The sequence below is a fragment of the Pongo abelii genome, chromosome 4 (genome assembly GCF_028885655.2).
Source record: "Pongo abelii isolate AG06213 chromosome 4, NHGRI_mPonAbe1-v2.0_pri, whole genome shotgun sequence".
Taxonomy (NCBI): Eukaryota; Metazoa; Chordata; class Mammalia; order Primates; family Hominidae; genus Pongo; species Pongo abelii.
In genome coordinates this window covers 88,179,971-88,193,088 of record NC_071989.2, presented here as the reverse complement: position 1 = coordinate 88,193,088, position 13,118 = coordinate 88,179,971, and the positions used below count along the sequence as shown (strand labels likewise).

Genomic DNA, 13,118 nt, shown 5'->3' with positions numbered 1-13,118 from the left:
CCTTAACCTTTGTTCTGTAAATGTTTCAGAATTTTTTACTGCCACATTACAAGATAAATGTCAGTCTAAATGCAGGCTTTTCTATAAAACTCAGCAGCTTCACAGATGGCCTCTAATTCAGTCATAAAAGACAGGACTACATTTTTTTGGTTGAAAATAATTTCAAGAAGCTCTTAAGTTCCCACCAGAACATAATGCTACTCTTGATTCTGCATGAGGTCAGTTTAATAAACTCAGATACCATCCTCCAGGAATTATCAACCAAACTGAGAAAAGTATATAAAAGCAAGTTTTTAACTGAATATTAGTACAAGTACTTTTTCTCAGAAACCTTGATAATTATCCATGGCTAAATAGCTGGCTTGCCCCAGGTTGCTTTCTCTGATGTGACTTGATGAATAATCCTATACAGAAGCTGCCCAAGGTCAGACAGAGGCAAACGATGAAGACATGCCTCAAATTCATTTTCTGAAAAACCTACCTTAAGGAAACCTATACCCATTGACATTGTATTTTGAAGGAGGCCCACTGTTTAGTAGAGCAGAGGTTTTCCACTTCAGCTATACATTAGCCTCACTTGGGGAGCTTAAAATACTGGTGCCTGGCCGGGCGCGGTGGCTCACGCCTGTAATCCCAGCACTTTGGGAGGCCGAGGCGGGCGGATCACGAGGTCAGGATATCGAGACCATGGTGAAACCCAGTCTCTACTAAAAATACAAAAAATTAGCCGGGCGTGGTGGTGGGCGCCTGTAGTCACAGCTACTCGGAGAGGCAGAGGCAGGAGAATGGCGTGAACCCAGAAAGCAGAGCTTGCAGTGAGCTGAGATCGCTGCCCTGCACTCCAGCCTGGGTGACAGAGTGAGACTCTGTCTCAAAAAAAAAAAAAAAAAAAAATACTGGTGCCTGAGTTCCTATCCCTTCCCTATCCTAGAGAGTCCAATTTTGGTTTGGGGTGTAGGCCAGGCATCAGGATTTTTAAGTTTCTGTGATTATTCTTTTTTTTCTTTTGTAAAAAATATTTTCTTTTTTTATTTTTATTATTATTATAATACTTTAAGTTTTAGGATACATGTGCACAACGTGCAGGTTTGTTACATATGTATACATGTGCCATGTTGGTGTGCTGCACCCATTAACTCGTCATTTAGCATTAGGTATATCTCCTAATGCTATCCCTCGCCCCTCCCCCCACCCCACAACAGTCCCCAGTGTGTGATGTTCCCCTTCCCGTGCCCAAGTGTTCTCATTGTTCAATTCCCATCTATGAGTGAGAACATGCGGTGTTTGGTTTTTTGTTTCTGTGATTATTCTAATGTGCAACAAAGGTTTAAGAATTATTGTAGTAGAGGCTCAATACATACTATTTGAGTAAACAAACGAACTCTATACATATTCTTAGACTATATACAGAAACTTAAACAGCTTAGTATGAATCAATTTTGAAAGTATAAAGCATTTTGGTACTCGGTGATCTGGATCGCTCATGCTAAACCAAAATGCCTAAACTTAGAAAAAATAGGGTCAAAAATAGAGAAAGGACTAAAAATGTTTTCAGATTAGGAAAAGACATAGCAACAGGTATTGAGTCTGAAAAGAAAGGACCTGAGAACTTGAGAATGGCCTTCACATATCTCAGAGGTATACCCAAGGGCAAAACTAGGGTCACAGGTGACAGCCAAAGAAAGCTAGACATTGGCGTAATACAAAACTTTCCTATAAGGTGGTGTTATCGGGGGATAGACTGAATTTCCTTAAAATTGTGAGTAACTGGTCACTACAGGAATTCAGCCATTGCCTTTTCAACTGCTAGGCCAGGTTCCTGCAGAGAAAACCCCTGGACAAGGTGCTATATTAAGCATGTATGTTCTTTTCTGGCCATCCAATATCCCTTTGCTCTTTTCCTAGTAACAGCCGCCTATTTTTCTCTGAAGGCCCACTCTTCCCCCACTCATAAGTTCTGATGGAGCTGACTTTCTTTCTAGCTCTAGGGAAGGAATGTTGATCCACTCTCAACCAACTGGAACACTGTGGTCTCCCTACACAGTGCCTGGTTCAAGAATGAGCAAATGACCCAAGTTGAGCCAATCAGAGCTAATTAGATTAAACTCTAGGGATTTTTCCTTAAAATTTTGAAGACTCTTACTAGATTTAAAGTTGGGAGAATGTTCAGACTTAAAAGGAGGAATTTTAAAAATAAAGTTGTGAAAATGTGATGCAGAAAATATCAACTTAGGAATAATGAAAAGAAAATAAGTTTCAAAATAATCTTATTAATAGCCTTAGAGAGATGAAAGATACTACATCTATGAAACAAGAGGATGATGCTGTAGAAAAAATTCAGATACCAAGAAAGAGTTGTTAGAAATTTAAAAATAGGATGTTAGCAATAAAAAGTTATGAAGTTGAAAGACAAATTTGAGGAAATCTTACCAAAAGTAGAACAAAAAAACAGATCAATAAAAGGAGATAGATCATATATACATATATAATATACATATATGTGTATCTATTATATTCACATGTGTATTTATAATATAAATATATTATTAATCCAGGAGGATTAACATGCTAAAACTAGGAGGCCCAGAAAGAAAGAATAGAGAAAATGAAAGCAAATAAGTTGTCAAAGAAGTAATACAAGGAAAATTCCTAGAATTGAAATATAGAGGAGTATTTATACTACAAGGTTTTACCATTGAAAGCATAGCAAAATAAAAGACACATCATCGTCTCTCAAGATAAATTCTTATTATCATAGGACTTGGAAGAAAGTAAAAACCAAAATATAGAAGTAAAGAAGTGTCTTGCCCCAACTCTGAAATGCAAAAACAAACAATGCTCTACCTTCATAATACATATTACTCTTCAATAATTAGAGGTGAAAAATCCATAAGATACATTAAGAGAGCTTGATATTTTAAGGAATTCTCTAGTGCCTTCATTCATAAATACAGCAACCAGAATTCCTGGTTTAAATGGGCCTAGTAGAGAAAGGGAATTGGGAAAACAGCCTCCTTCATATTTCTGCATAGTGGATGGCGAAGGCCAACTGTCTTAGTTTATTTTGTGCTGCTGTAACAGAGTACTTGAGACTAGGTAATTTATAAGGAACAGAAGTTTATTTCTCACAATTCTGGAAACTGGAAAGTCTAAGACTGAGGGACCAGTATTTGGTTGGGTGAGAGCCTTCCTGCTGCATTCTGACATGGCAGAAGGCTGAAGGACAAGCTGCGTGCTGTGTGAAGCCTCTTTTTTTTCTTGTTCTTCTTCTTTGAGACGGAGTTTTGCTCTTGTTGCCCAGGCTGGAGTACAGTGGTGCGATCTCGGCTCACTGCAACCTCCACCTACTGGGTTCAAGCGATTCTGCTGCCTCAGCCTCCCAAATTGCTGGGATTACAGGTGCCCGCCACCATGCCCAGCTAATTTTTTGTATTTTTAGTAGAGATGGGGTTTTGCCATGTTGGCCAGGCTGATCTCGAACTCCTGACCTCAGGCGATCCACCCACCTCAGCCTCCCAAAGTGCTAGGAGCTAGGATTACAGGTGTGAGGCACCGCACCCGGCCATGAAGCCTCTTTTATAGGGGCCTTAATCCCATTAATGAAGAAGGAGCCTACATCTCCTAATCATCTCTTAAAGGCCCTATCTCTTAGTATGAACGACACTTGAATTTTGGAGGTTTACATATTCAAACCATAGCACCAGTTGGCTGGTTTATAATCCTGGAATACTTCATGGGACTAGCAAATCTTTCAGGATGACTTCCTAACACTCCAAAATTTTCTTGAAAGAGGACTGGATACAAAATGCTACAATGCATAGCAAATATATCTATAAAATGGCCAACCATAACAATCACAAAGTTAAAATAAGTCTTAATAGTATGTTTCTATTTACTCAAAAATGTTCTTAATATTGCTATATTAGTTTTGCAATTGAAAAATTAAGTTCCAATAGCTTCCTGCTCCATACCTTCTCAGTGGGCTCCCAGGAATCCTTGCAACAACTGCCAGTATGTCTCAGGCTGTTTGAGAAAGCTGCCAAGGATATTAAGCCCCTTGAGACCAAGCCAGCAGATGATGAGAGGATGTTCATCTACAGCCACTGCAAACAAGCAACTGTGCATGACTTAAATACAGAATGGCCCAGGATGTTAGACCTCAAAGGCAAGGCAAAGCAGGATGCTGGAATGAGCTGAAAGACACTGCCAAGGAAGATGCTGTGAAAGCTGATATCGACAAAGTAGAAGAGCTAAATAAAAAAATACAGACTATAAGAGATTGGATTTGGTTGCCAGCCATGCATTTAACCTAAACTGATACAATGCCTTTTTTTCCCTTATACTGTGGATGATGTGAAATAGGGAATATAAACAGTAAACCCAGTTTCTCAAGGCTGTTCAGGATACAGTTCTAACAGATTAAGGGCTAAAATGATTACTAATCTTCTCCAAATAGTTTTTATCTTAGATCAATTAAAAATGTATTTGTTACTTTAAAACAAAAATTAAATTCCTTTATTTTTTCTTTAAAATAATTGGCCCCAAGTACAAAATATCTTTGTTTACTCTCACGACATGTTCCAGGATGATTTTGTGAAGACCTAAATGTTCTGTTTAAAAAGAAAAAGTAAAATGTTAAGGGATGTTTAAAAGTTCTTTAAAGTTGAATAGAATAGCATTTGAATGACAGGATATAATTACAGATCACTAAGGATATGGTACAAAGTGTACCCAATCCCACCTCTTCATACTTAGTTGAGAACAGAGTGCTTCCATGAGATACAAGATTAATGAAATATCAAATGAAATAATAATTCTGGAAGAACTAGATCTTCCTAGTTAGAGTTATCAGAGCTGGAAGAATTATTACTAAAATTTAATAAAATCTATAGCAACTATATGGACTGGAATCTGTACCACTCGTGTCATTTAATTGAAACCTGCTTTTTCATTTTATTGCTTTCCAATAATATTTGTTCAAATACTCCAACTAAACTTATAAGTCCCCTATGGGCAAATAGCATATTTTATATATATATCTCTATATTGGTTTGAGTTTTTCTTAAAGCAGAATTTAGACAAGGTCTGGGAACATGTAGTTTATTTGGAATGCAATCCTAGGGAGCAGAAATCAAGGAATACAGAGAGTAAAGCAGGAGAGGAGAAAAGGGCCTTTAAAGGATGCATTCTCAAGGTCACGATTAAAGGTGACAGGGGCCTGGGTGAAAACAGAGGTGGGGATGTGATGTAAGGCACCAAAAGCATCGGCGAGGCTCACAGACCTAGAATCCTGCTCTACACTCAGAAGACTCTCAGTGAGTTTTCTGAATTGTTTAATCCATCCCAGTGGCTTCCCAAGTCTTCCTGCTCCAATCAGTGATAGCATCAAAGATCATCTGAGGAGGAGTTGTACTTTTCCTTTTACAATTACATTCCAGGACCTCATTTCATTTTGTCAGGTCCATGTGTAACAGAAGCCTTCTCATGGTAGCTTAATCAAATAGGGTATTATGAGCCTGTGGGTTCTCAGGAACCCCAAAATGAGCTTTAGGCTGAGTCTGGACTCCAAAATCTGAAGATGACCCTCTTCTCTGCATGCTGCTTTCATTTTTCTCTGCAAGGTTTTTTTTGTTTGTTTTTGGTTTTTTTTTTTTGAGATGGAGTCTCATTCTGTCACCCAGACTGGAGTGCAGTGGCACGATTTTGGCTCACTGCAACCTCTGCCTCCCAGGTTCACGCGATTCTCCTGCCTCAGCCTCCTGAGTAGCTGGGATTACAGGTGCACACCACCACACCTGGCTAATTTTTTGTGTATTTTTAGTAGAGACAGGGTTTCACCATGTTGGCCAGACTGGTCTCAAACTCCTGACCTTGTGATCTTCCCGCCTCAGCCTCCCAAAGTGCTGGGATTACAGACGTGAGCCACCACGCCTGGCCTCCGCAAGGTTTAAAATGAGCCATCAAGCCAGGGTTTCGGGGATGAGAAATGGAGAGAGGAGGCTGAGCTGCTGCTTATAGATAACCCAGAAGGCCAGTTGCATCCTGTCCTTCCAAAACTTTGTGACACAAATAACCCTTTTTTTTTTTTTTTTTTGAAATGGAGTCTCACTCTGTCACCCAGGCTGGAGTACAGTGGCGTGATCTTGGCTCACTGTAACCTCCACCTCTCATGTTCAAACGATTCTCCTGCCCCAGCCTCCTGGGTAGCTGGGATTACAGGCATGTACAACCACACCAGCTAATTTTAGTATTTTCAGTAGAGATGGGGTTTCACTGTGTTGGCCAGGCTGGTCTCAAACTCCTGACCTCAGGTGATCTGCCCAACTTGGCCTCCCAAAGTGCTGGGATTATAGGCATAAACCACCATGCCTGGCCTAACCCCTCTTTTCTGCGTGAGCTAATTTGAGTTGAGAATCTGTCACTAGCAACCAAAATCATCTTGTCCAACACTGTATGCAGAAACTATGGTGTTCAGATGGGTCTCAAAGGACAATAGCTTTTGTTAACCAACGGGAGAAGGAGGTGGGAAATGGGAAAGCCCAGAAGAGGAGCCTGTGCAGAGAATGACAGTGAAGAACCACTTGGTAAAAAGGTAGGTAGAAGGGAACTGGGCTCTGTCCCCAGAAAAATACACACAGAATACACAAAATCAATGACTGCCCAGTTTAAGGGAGTTCAGAGATTTTAAAGCTGGCCAGATAACTTTGCCTTTGCTTGCTAGCAGTGATTGGGATATTTTACATATATATAATATATATATATTATATAAGTATATATATTTATATAAGTATATATATTTATATTATATATTTAAATATATATTTATATTATATAAATATATTCATTATTTATTAATATTATATATTAATATATTTATATTTTTATTATTTGTATATTATTAATATGATTAATATTTTTTTTTTAGAGGGAGTCACACTCTGTCACCCAGGCTGGAGTGCGGTGGCACAATCTTGGCTCACTGCAGCCTCTGCCTCCTGGGTTCAAGCGATTCTCCTGCCTCAGCCTCCTGAGTAGCTGGGACTACAGGCACGTGCCACCACATCCAGCTAATTTTTGTATTTTTAGTAGAGACAGGGTTTCACCATTTCGGCCAGGCTGGTCTTGAACTCCTGACCTCAGGTGATCCACCCACCTCAGCTTCCCAAAGTGCTGGGATTACAGGCGTGAGCCACCACGCCCGGCCATATTGTTGTTATTATAAATGCTGCACTGTGGCCGGGCGTGGTGGCTCACGCCTGTAATCCCAGCACTTTGGGATGCCAAGGCGGGCAGATCACTTGACATAGGGAGTTTGTGATCAGCCTGGCCAACGTGGTGAAACCCTGTCTCTACTAAAAATACCAAAAATAGCTGGGGGTGGTGGCACATGCCTGTAGTCCCAGCTGCTCGGGAGGCTGAGGCAGAATTGCCTGAACCCAGGAGGCAGAGGTTGCAGTGAGCCGGGATCGCACCACTGCACTCCAGCCTAGAAACAGCGAGACTCCGTCTCAAAAAAAAAAAAAAAAAAAAAAAAAAAAGCTGCACTGCAAATTGGCTAGTGGCTCTTTTGGTTCTTTTAGGGTATAGCCATGTTCCTCATCCCTATAACACATCTACCACCCTCTGCCATTGCAACGCTCAGGGCCCTCCTGCATCTCCAGCTTTAGTGGAGGCTGACAACCAGTCATCCAATGCTCTCTGCCTGTACTGAGGTGGGTACTCTCAACAATTCAAGGAATAGAAGACATGATCCTGGACCTCAAAGAGCTGAGACTTTTGTAAAGAAGGCAAAGGATACAAAGAAAAGTCTAAATTCAAACTAAAAACCCAGTGACTGCTACCATTATAGAAGCTCACAAAAGGGATATGCCATGATGGTTGGGATGCTTAGCAAAGGCTCCACAGAGTTGAGGTGGGCTTCTAAGGAGGTGTGAGAGTTAGAAAAGCAGAGAGAGGAGACGGCAGGAAAGGCTTCATCAGAGCAAACCGAAAATCAGAGGAAGGAATGTGTCCAGTCCATTTCCAGTATTGGAAATGACTAGACCTGTGAGGACAGTGGCTCTGCCCACACTGATTCACTCCCTGCTGAATGTCGGTCAGCATGGCAAGCCTGAATCTATCAGGATGTTGAAAATATTTTCCTGGCCTTGAGCGGTGGCTCATGCCTGTGATCCCAGCACTTTGGGAGGCCAAGGTGTGTGGTCAAGCTTGAGGTCAGGAGTTCGAGACCAGCCTGGTCAACATGGTGAAATCCCGTCTCTATTGTAAATACAAAAATTAGCCGGGCATGGTGGCATGCACCTGTAATCGCAGTTACTCGGGAGGCTGAGGCAGGAGAATCACTGAACCCGCCAGGCAGAGTTTGCAGTGAGCAGAGATCACACGACTGCACTCCAGCCTGGGTGACACAGTGAGACCCTGTCTCAAAAAAAAAAAAAAAAAAAAAAAAAAAGAAGAAAAAGAAAATGCCTTCCTGTTCTTTTTAAACTACAATTCAGTCATTGCTGTACTTTGCATAAGATCTTGAAAACCGCACAGAATATGGCCTTGCTAATATCCTGAGTGAATGCTCTTGCATGGTCACAGGTATAATCAATCTTCATTAGAATCAAAGAATGCAAAATTTAGCCACCAGAAAGAGGCTCTAATAACAAAGAAAGGTGCTTTCCCCCAAGGAGCCTTAACACATAGATATTTTTCCTCAGAACTTAAAGATATGGATACTACATTGATATGAAGGCCTCATAATACATTTTAACAATTCACTCTTAAAATGGTTTTCTTTGAATTGGAAACAAACCGGAAAGTTACATTATTAATGTTCTAGTTCTTAACCTCCACAATCTCAAAGAAATAGGACATCCCCAACTTAAACCCATAAAGCATCAAATTATCCTATTATTCAATGAGTCATTATCATCGCCTAAATAATACTTCAATACAGATGATAACAATTTATTGTTTTCATCACACTGGGACGTAAAAACACTCACAAAATATTTTCAAAGTTTTAAAAATATATAGTTTTGTTATTGTACCTTAGCCAGGTGTATTAGTCCACGGTCACGCTGCTATGAAGAAATACCTGAGACTGGGTAATTTATAAAGGAAAGAGGTTTAATTGACTCACAGTTCCACATGGCTAGGGAGGCCTCAGGAAACTTATAATCATTGTGGAAGGCAAAGGAGAAGCAGGCACCTTCCCCCACAGGGCGGCAGGAAGGAATGGGTGCCAGTAGGGGAAATGCCAGACGCTTATAAAACTATCAGATCTCGTGAGACTCACTCACTATCACGAGAACAGCACGGGAGAATCGGCCCCATGATTCAATTACCTCTACCTGTGCCCGCCCTTGAAACGTGGTTATTATGGGGATGACAATTCAAGATGAGATTTTGGGTGGGGACACAGCCAAACCATATCACCAGGTAATCACTTCTTAGTTTTCTTTCTTCCTTCTACATGTTTGCTAGGTAGGAGCTACAAGCTCAGCCTTATAGAACAGTTGCTGTTTGAATTTCTCTTTTTCCTATAGTAAGATACTAGACTTTCCCCACTAAGGCCGGTCTCTATTTGGCCTGAATTTCCTCTTGTCTTCTCCGCCCTGTGACACCCCCATTCCCTACATAGTACCCAGCCTGGTTTAGAGACAGTTTCCTTCTCCCTGCAGTTCCTTTGCTCACCCAGGAAACCTTAAAAAATAGTAAGAAGATCTCTACTGGGCATAAATCAAATGATAAATAAAAATCAACTCTAAATGGCAACAGCCTGCAGGAGAGATGAGTATCCCGAGGCATATCAGTGCTTTCAACAGATCCATCTGGCACTAACATCACGTGAAAGTCATGGTGATGCCTGAGAAAGCAGTTTAAACTAGTCAGATTCCCTCCTTCTGAATGATGTATTAGTTCTCTTGAGGGGTCCATATAACTAATATCTGCCCAACATATAAAGTAAACACCTCCAACTGAGGGAATAATTCTAAAAAACAGATAGAGGCACAACGGGTGATGTGCCCAATTGCAACCCAATTCTATGAGGCATGTCAATATTCAGACCAAAGGAAGAGGAAACATAAGTTCCAGAAATTACAGCTAGATTCATGAGTTTTAGAAAGGTGAGACGTTCCCATGAGGGAAAAAAATAATAATAATTTTAAAAAAAGGAAGGAAGCCAGGTGCAGTGACTCATACCTCTAATCCCAGCACTTTGGGAGGCTGAGGCAAGTGGATTGCTTGAGCCCAGGAGTTTGAGACTGACCTCGGCAACAAAATGAGATCCCAATCTCTCTAGGAAAATTAAAAAATTGTCTGGGCATGGTTGCGTTTGCCCATAATCCCAGCTACTCAGGAGGCTGAAGCAGGAGGATCCCTTGAGCCCCGGAGTTCGAGGCTGCAGTGAGCTATGATGGCGCCACTGTATTCTAGCCTGGGTGACAGAGTGAGACCCTGTCTGAACGACAACCAAAAAGGTGGGAGTGGGCTGAGGAGTGTTTAAATGCTTAGGCTTCTTATCCACACAACTCTGGGGATGAGAGGAAAACTTTAGGTTTGGCCCTGGCTCTGAGACTGTCCTTTTCTTATCCGACCCTATCGTCCAGCAGCACGGCAACACCTGCCCGCCTTGCTGTGTGGCCATGCTCTGACCTCAAGACCGGATTCTGTCACTGCCCAGGACTCTTAACCAAACGGACACTTGGTAATCTCAGTTCTACAAGGAAGATACCAGTCATTGCCACTCGCTTCCCTACCCTGTTCGTCTTTCCTGTCAAATAACACAGTTCCCCAGGAGTGATGTCTGATTAGAATTCCTGCTCTTTCACTAATTGGCTGCGCAATTTAGGGTAAATAATTCAGCCAGTCAGAACCTCAGTTTTCTTGCATGTAAAATGAAGTGTTTGGATGAAATCGTTTCAAAGGTCTCTTTGAATTCTAGAATACCACTGCCTCTCTGTCAGACTCTTAGAGACTGTGGCTGTCCCTGATTAGTCTTTTGTCCATAGAAAGGGTGAGTAGCAATTAAGTGCACCAAACAAACATGTTACAACATATTCTTTGTAAAATATATGCTTTCCTGTCAATTCATCCTTAAAGTAACTGTAATTTTTAGATTAATCATTCCCAGTCTAGAATTGGACCATATATAGAATAAAATTTTCTTCTTACATAACACTGTATATCTTATTCTTACATAGATTATGAAACAACCAGTATTCTTGAAAATGAGGAAACCAATACTGGCTAACATATACAGAAAATAAATTTATTGAAAGGATACTGGGTGTCTCAAAAATGTCATGAAGGGCTGGGCGTGGTGGCTCATGCCTGTAATCCTAGCACTTTGGGAGGCCGAGGCAGGCAATCACAAGGTCAGGAGATTGAGACCATCCTGGCTAAAACGGTGAAACCCCGTTTCTACTAAAAATACAAAAAATTAGCAGGAGAATGGTGTGAACCTGGGAGGTGGAGCTTGCAGTGAGCCGAGATCACGACACTTCACTCCAGCCTGGGCAACAGAGCGAGGCTCTGTCTCAAAAAAAAGTCATGAACGGGCTGGGTGCAGTGGTTCATACCTGTAATCCCAGCACTTTGGGAGGCCAATTCAGGAGGACCACTTAAGCCTAGGAGGTCAGGGCTGCAGTGAGCCATGATCACACCACTTTACTCCAGCCTGGGTGACAGAGCGAGACTCTGTCTTAAAAAAAAAAAAAAAAAAGAGGAAGAATGGAGAATTAGCCTTGGAAAGAGGAACTCAGGTACACAGGGCACAATCAGGATCCCACCAGAGATTTAGTCTGCAAAGGGTGCCAGCCCTAACATCATCAGCTCCAGACACTTGTCAACATCCACTGACATCTCAATTCCATCCAGCAGCCACTCTGAATAGTCTCTGCTCTCTCTGGCCTTGGTATCACTCCCTGAAGATCCAAAGCCTCAGGGAAGAACATGTGATTGGCAGAACATTGGTCAAATGTCCACACACAGAGCCTCACTCAAATGTCCACACACAGAGCCTCGCTCTGTCACCCAGGCTGGAGTGAAGTGGAGGGATGTTGCAATTATTCTAGAATCTGGAGGGAGATTCTTTGCTCCTCTCCAGCTTCCAGATTGGAAGTAAGATCCTGGCCTTCACTGACCTTGTACTTGCCAAAATAGAAAGGGTGTTTGGATGCTGGACAACCAAAAATGACAAATGTTCACTACAGTTTTCTCACTTATGATTATAAATGTAACACATCCTGAAGGCATCTGTAAGAGGTTTCATTATATTATGGACAGGTTTATATCTGGTCAATTATTCCAACATTACTTTGTCTCTTCATTGATTTACATGAATCAGTATCCAGCTAATGAAAACATATTCATCAGTATACTGACTAATTTCTTGGGCTGGCTTTTCTTATGTGCATGGCTCCTCTGCATGACAAAATGAGTATTTAAGAGTGAATATTGAATCACTGGGAAAAAAAAACAAAACACATCTTCATTCTGAGCACAGGCTGTCATTGACTTTCTTTTTGAGATGGAGTTTTGCTCTTGTTGCTCAGGCAGTAGTGCAATGGTGCGACCTCGGCTCACTGCAACCTCTGCCTCCTGGGAGGTTGGCGATTCTCCTGCCTCAGCCTCCAGAGTAGCTGGGGTTACAGGCACACACCACCACACCAGGCTAATTTTTTAATTTTTAGTAGAGACAGGGTTTCGCCATGCTGGCCAGGGTGGTCTCAAACTCCTGACCTCAGGTGATCAGCAGGCCTCAGCCTCCCAAAGTGCTGGGATTACAGGCCTGAGCCACTATGCCCAGCCTGTCATTGACTTTTTTTTTTTTTTTTTTTTTTTGAGACAGAGATTTGCTCATGTTGCCCAGGCTGGAGTGCAGTGGTGCGATTTCGGCTCACTGTAACCTCTACCTCCCGGGTTCAAGCGATTCTCATGCCTCAGCCTCCTGAGTAGCTGGGATTACAGGCATGCACCACTACTCCCAGCTAATTTTGTATTTTTAGTAGAGACAGGGTTTCACCATGTTGGCCAGGCTGGTCTCGAACTCCTGACCTCAGGTGATCCACCCGCTTTTGCCCTCCCAAAGTGCTGGGATTACAGGCGTGAGCCACTGTGCCCAG

General features: G+C 41.8%; 1 pseudogene; it reads left to right on the top strand.

Annotated features, from left to right (window-relative positions):
• Positions 1-1,616: 1,616 nt before the first annotated feature.
• Positions 1,617-4,313, top strand: LOC134761502 (acyl-CoA-binding protein-like; annotated as a pseudogene).
• Positions 4,314-13,118: the final 8,805 nt, after the last annotated feature.